This window comes from Conger conger, chromosome 7 (genome assembly GCF_963514075.1).
Source record: "Conger conger chromosome 7, fConCon1.1, whole genome shotgun sequence".
In the NCBI taxonomy this organism is placed as follows: Eukaryota; Metazoa; Chordata; class Actinopteri; order Anguilliformes; family Congridae; genus Conger; species Conger conger.
The window spans coordinates 10172163-10179226 of NC_083766.1; the positions used below are offsets into that span (position 1 = coordinate 10172163).

Here is a 7064-nt window from a genome sequence, read left to right on the forward strand (position 1 = left end):
TAGAATTTATTGTTGCATCTGGGTAGGTCCTCTTCCTTTAAATGTGACTCTTGAATCAGGGCCTTGGTATGTGAACTGCCTAAAAGAGATCGAATTCCATAATTTATTTCATCGTATTCTTTTAATCAAACAAGGTCATAACCTGGACGGTCTTCGGCAAGTGTACACAAGACCTCTTGCCATACACAGATGCATCACAAAAGCTTGGCCAAATTATAAAAAGTCCATGCGCCTGATGATGGAGATGTGCAGTGTGCCAGTGATAGGTTTGATCAGCAGGTTCATGGGGGACCATGTATAATTGTCTATGACATCATTTAGGATGAGATTGAATCAATCAACATGGCATTCTCTCATCATGATTCAATCTTCACGGCATTTTCTCAGTGATCAATACACTACTCCACTAGCCAATCAGTTGCCACTTATCAGCTTCCTGCCTGCATCAGTTAAGCAGCCCTCCAGCACAGTGGTAGCAGCACAGCTGATGGATTGTATTGAAAAACAGAAGCCATCACCGGACTAGACAGGTCTCAGAGGACATGCGTTAGTGTATGCCATTATGAATTGATAGAGACTGCAGCCATTGGACAGGCCTACAGTTTTCCAAACTTCCACCTCAGGCTGAACTGAAGAGGGCAGTTGATATGCGCAAACACAAGGATGTGAAGGATATCGCAAGGATCTACAGAGAGGAATGGCCCAAAATCCCTCCAAATGTGTTCCTTAACCTTGTGAAGTATTATAGGAAACTAATCTATGCTGTTATGTTTGCCAGAGGTGGATGCACCAAGTACTAAACTAGGGGTGTCAATAATTATGGAACCTTGATTTTGGTTAAATCTATTTTTATTAAATTAATTATGGTTGATTCCATTGAAACATTTTTCACGTTGGCATTTTTGAGTTTATTGCAATAATTATATTTTTATTTTGTAAAGTATTTTTTGTGCATTGCCAGATAGGGTGCCAATAATTCTGGAGCCCACTGTATATTGAACGCAAATCTCAGTAGCAAATAATAACATATCGCTAGGGGTTACAGTTCCTTTTCTTAATGGGTACCTCAAAATGGACGATATAGGGAACTGTTTATATTTGGCAAAATGTCATCGGCAAAGTTCAAAATTAGACAACCATGTTTAGGTTTTTTAGGGAACATCAACAAGTTAAATATTTTTCCCTGAATAGTTGTTCTTTAAATTAACCCCTAACCAATGTGACTGTGAATGCAGCACTTTTTCTATCTAGCATACTTAGGCAATGTAGACATCACTGGGATGAAAGTCAGTTCTCACTGGAGTTATAACATCCTCTGACTTCAAACCTCAACAATTCTTAACAAAGTTCTCTTCCTCCAAAATTAGAAAAAGGGTTTTCTTCCAAACGGAGAGACAAGCACTTCTGCGGATCTATTGTATATCAGGCCCGATCTACTGTAAGCTCACATACGAAGATCAAATTAACACAGATTCAGTTACAAGACCACTGCTGCTAATTAGGTTCTACTGCCTCACAGAGATATCGGAGGTTCTACCAGTAGCTTCAGAGCTCTGAAGTTCCTCCACTTCCATAGTACTGATCACAGGCAATAAACATGTCCAACTGTAGCTGATTTGTAAAGGGCTGTTGTTCTCCTCCCTCCCTCTCCCTATAGACCTCGGGGTGAAATCAGGCATTAGCAGGTGGTAAAAATGGAGAAACATTCGTATTAACACCGGGAATTGTCTGACCTCCTGGATCACAAAACATTCTCTGACTTACACAAGTGATTCAGAATCAAACCTACATTAATAAGGGTCTCTTTGTTCTAAACTCCCCAGGTATAAAAACAAACAATGACAAATTCATACTGTATATTGGTGACCCAGCTGCTTTCCCAACCCACCACAGATTTACTGCATTTTTGCAAACTGAGAGTAATCCCTTCAACTCGGATAACTTCCAGCAAACAAGAACACGCTTCCTCACAGGCAGCTGTTCAAAAAAGGGGTTCAAGATGGAGAAACAACATTATTCTTTATTATCTTCTGCAGATGCGCATACTAAAAGGACGACGCATACACTATCGGTAGATGTTCCACGTCTTTAGTAATTCAAAGATTGACATGAAGACATTTTACCAGGGGAGAAAGAGGGTAAGCGACAAGAGTTAAATTAGAACTGATGTTACACCAAGTAAATAAACAAACGTATATTTTGACTGGTGTTATAATTATTACTTGAATAATCTATACATACATTACATTACATTACATTACTGGCATTTGGCAGACGCTCTTATCCAGAGCGACGTACAACAAAGTGCATACCCATAACCAGGGATAAGTTCGCTGAAAGACCCTAGAGGTAAGTACAATTTCAACTGCTACCTGTACAACAAAGATAAGGACAAGGGCCAATTTTTTTTTTTTTTTTTTTTTTTTTGAACAAACAAACAAACAAACAAGAGCAAAAGTGACCAAAGTTAACTATCCAAACACTGCTTACCTAGCCAACTAAAAATACCGATACACAAAGCAAGTCACAGACACAACAATTAAGGTTCACAGGGAGGTAGGGAGGGATGGGGAGAGGTGCTACATACCACTAGTAAAGTTTGCATTTCAGTATTCCAATAAGCATTAAGGATGGCCATGTCTTACTACAGATCTGCACTTTAAGCGGATCACTGAGTTTAAAAAGGGGAAGCACTCCACCCCAATAACCACGGTGTAGTCATTCATTACTCATTCACAGTCATTACCCACCAGGCAATCCTGTGAAACTGTACCCGTACTGCAACACAATGCTGCTCAATACAACAAATGGACCTTGCTTTATCATTTTAAAGGTAAAATAGCAAGCAGCTAATGCATAACTGTAATTCATTCCTCTCAACATATACGTAAATGGTAAATGGTTGGCATTTATATAGCGCCTTTATCCAAAGCGCTGTACAATTGATGCTTCTCATTCACCCATTCATACACACACTCACACACCAACGGCGATTGGCTGCCATGCAAGGCGCCGACCAGCTCGTCAGGAGCATTTGGGGGTTAGGTGTCTTGCTCAAGGACACTTCGACACAGCCCAGACAGGGGATCGAACTGGCAACCCTCCGACTGCCAGACGACTGCTCTTACTGCCTGAGCCATGTCGCCCCCATATGCATGTTGTAGTCCAACTCTCTTATGGTACCTTACCAAAACTTCAATGTTTTTTTATCTTCCAGGGAGAAGTAAATGAGAATTCTGCAGCTGGTATACTAACAGCACTGATAAAATATTAAATATTTATTATTAAGTATACTTCTGTGCAAAATTCTTAGGCATCAATTCAATTTGGTCTTAGATATTTTACATTTTATTTATTTAGTTTTCTGCATTAGTTTGTCCTGGATAACCTAACCAAGTGAGAAAGCCAAACTCTGCAGAAGAACTGCGTCAAGTTCTCTGATATGTTTGGTACAACCAACTAGCTGATTTTCTTATAAAACTGCAGAAGAACTATGTACCTCAGACAATTGATGCAGTTTTGTGGTCACAACAAATATTGATTAAATGTTTAACTGTTCACTTCTCTTTATAGTAACATTTTAAATAAAACTGTAAATTTCATTATTTTTTAAAGGTAATTTTACATGCCAGACTTTTGCACAGTAGTGCACATAAATTAAAATCATTCCAGCAAAACCAGTCAGTGCTCATATACACTATGATATAGCTTCAAGGGGGGAAAAGTTTCTACACATTAAATGAGCTTATGGATAGTCAAACACCAATAGCTGTGGTATATCATAACCTTTGGGACCATATTAGTCTATGTTAATCTTGATTTACCTTTTCTACTTAGTAGGAATGGCCTTCATCACGCTTAAACTCAGATTACAGTATATGCATGCCAACCACAACCATACCACTTTGATCAGTGAAGACAAACAATCTGTGGTATTTGCCTTCGCAGTCAAAGTTCATTGATATGACAGTATATGGCATGTTCCAGGATTTCAGCAAAATTTCGGGATTTTTGAAAATGAGAGGCCAAAATAAACTGATTATACCCCATGCATTTTAGTTCGCCACTCAACAACCATATCATCAGTAGCACATTATAAACAAATAGCAGGATTCTAAAATCCTGTTCAGGCATTCAGGTCTATCTGTCACTAAGGCAGCAATGGTAAATGGTGAGATCTTTGCATTTGGACAATGGTATTAATGTCTTGACTGTATACTCATTGGTTACTTCAAAATAGTATGGGCTACTCCCACATTCTCTGTACTGTTTTGACACACTCTGTTGTTTGTGATAAGTGAGAACATAGAACCGTAGGGTAAAGAGTTCAAAATCAAGGGTCGACAGCGGTGCTGTCTCAGAAAAACCTTTAGACTCATCTGCTAAAATAACAAAATAAAATGTAACTGTTAATGAAGACCAGAGATTGGCTTTCAGATAATAATGTAAGAAACAAATGAACAGTGATACCACATAGCCACATAGACATTAAACATGGGTGTCCAATCTTATCTGAAAAGGGTTGGTCTGGGTTTTGCATTAGCCCAGCAGTAAGACCTGAATAAGTGTCACAAGCTGAACAGAACTGGCTGTAAAATAAATATTATATACAGTGAGCATAATTCATTGAACAGCCACACATTTTTTGTTATTTTGGTTCTGTACTTTAGCTATTTGAGGTTCCCCGTTTTAAGCATTTGTTGAATTGGCTTCACAGATGTATTGATTTGTGTCATTAGTGAATGCAGAAGAGAGCTGTTGATGTCTAGTCTTGATTCTAGACTTTGCAACTGGCCTTGGAGATAGGGTATGAGAACATGTAATTTGCAATGTCAATGCAAATTAAGCGGGACATCAAAAGGCTCAGAAATGAAAATCAGTCAATCAGGAACATTGCAACATTGGTTTATTCGATATGGATGAAAATACCCTCAAATGAAAGCTGGCAATCTCCACTTCAACTTCAGAAACGGAAACTGCAACAAATGCCAGAAGTTGGTTGACTCGATGCAACGCAGATGCTCAGCAGTTAAAATGGTTATGCAACTAAATATTAGTTCAGTAATTTAACTAACGGGCTCACTTGTCTTCATTGATGATGTGACTGCAGACAGAAGTAGAACAATTAATTCTGAAGTCTACAGAAATATTTTATCTGCTCACATAAAACCAAATCCCTCCAAACCTATTGGACGGCACTTCATCATGCAACAAGACAATGACAATGACCTGACCTGGCTTTTTGACAGGCAAAAAGTGGAAAATCCTTGACTGTCAATCACCGGATCTGAATCCAATTGAACATGTATTTTCCATGCTGAAGAGGAGACTGAAGGCAAAAAGCCCCTGAAACAAGCAGGAACTGAAGATGGTTGCAGAACAGGCCTGGCAGAGCATCACCAGGGAAGCTACCCAGCATCTGGTGATGTCTATGCATCGCAGACTTCAAGCAGTTATTGCATGCAAAGGGTATGCAATACTAAAAATTAATTTATTCTACATTATATTAAACAGTCCAATATTTTTATGCCCGAAATGTATGTACAAAAGGTTCCATAATTTTTCAACAGTATATCTGATATGGATGAAAATACCCTCCAATTAAAGCACTTCAACCTCATTGTCATTCTATCCTTTCAAACTCAAAGTGCTATAGTACAAAACCAAAATAACTAAAAATGTGTCACTGTCCAAAGAACTATGGTGCTCACTGTAGATGGAGAAAACAATTCCCCACACCAAATATAACAATCCCACTTCGAAAAAAAAAAAAAAGAAAAAAAAAAAAAAAGGAAACCTAAATCCTACGGTATAAAGATTCATGGCAATTATTCAATCAAGTCCCTTTACTGCATATTATCAACCAAAGATTAAATACAATAGCAAAACACGCAACTATATTACCTGCCTAACCTATCTTTCAGGAATTCACTCATTCAAATATTCTACCATAAGGCAGTAGCTACAATTTACATATTACAATGTGAGATACAGCAAGATAACTGGTAAATGGGACAGGCCTTTATTCAACCACCAACTAGCCGATTATAACCTTCGATAACGCACTATTGGCTGCTGTACATGGTGTTTCTGTAATATCTAAAATATAAATATTAATTTCTGGCCCAGTGCCAAGTAACGCTGTCTCAGTTTGTGAAGTAAAATAACTGAAGCTGAACAGACATTCTCCAATAAAAGCCAAATGCTATGCCATACAACTATCTATGCATGTTTCATTACCTATTTATAGTATATTTAGTCATTTGCGTGTTGATTTTGTTCTTTTTGCAGTCGTCTCCGTCATTGTGTATAATGTGCATAGCACATTAAGTTACTGTACTTATAAGGAAAAGCTTATGAATCGTCCAATCAAGCTACACCAAATTGTGCATCGCTTCAACGTGCTGTAACCTCGTCTAGATTTAATAGAAATGGCTGTAATTGTAGTTAAATATGCACGATATCGAAACTCATTCCTTGCTAACACGCGACTCTAAAACTCGCTCCCTCTGACGTGAACTAACTCCTGAAGCCTACTAGCCAAGTTGCATCAGATTTAAAATGGATCCGCTTCAGTTCACCATGTGCGCGCTATTCAGTGGCTCGTACTGTATCGAAGCAAACGTGAAAACCGCAAAATCTATTGTTAAAAAGAAAAATGCATTTTTTTTAACAACATATGCTGCACTATTTCTCTAAATAATTGTCTGCAAAGCGGGGCAATTTTGAGAACGGAAGAAACATAAGCAGTCTTACCTTGAATGAACTGTCTTGATGCATGAAATAAAGCTGAAAATGGGTTGAGATCGCCACGCTACAGCGGTCAAACAGCACAGATTTTGTATGTCAGACTTCCCTTCAAGCCCAAATTATACTGCTTTTTTTTGGCAGATGGTGAGGGGCTACGTTGTGATCGAAGGTAGGAACAGTGTCAAATTGCAGTCAAGCAATTCTGACTACACTCGCCCGGACTCCACCCGATCAGTTCCATTCGTTGACAGCAGTCGAAATACAGTACTGAACACACCCCCAGCACCCCCACTCGAAACGTAAAATAATCGTGG

The 7064-nt window shown here is 38.6% G+C and overlaps 1 protein-coding gene across 1 annotated transcript in view; it reads right to left on the bottom strand.

Annotated features, from left to right (window-relative positions):
- slc7a1a (solute carrier family 7 member 1a) overlaps positions 1-6937 on the bottom strand; it is a 37914-nt gene extending 30977 nt beyond the window's left edge. Inside the window, exon 1 of the mRNA XM_061248197.1 lies at positions 6757-6937. The gene's annotated coding sequence lies outside the window, so the exon portion shown is untranslated. The remainder of the gene's footprint in view (positions 1-6756) is intronic.
- Positions 6938-7064: the final 127 nt, after the last annotated feature.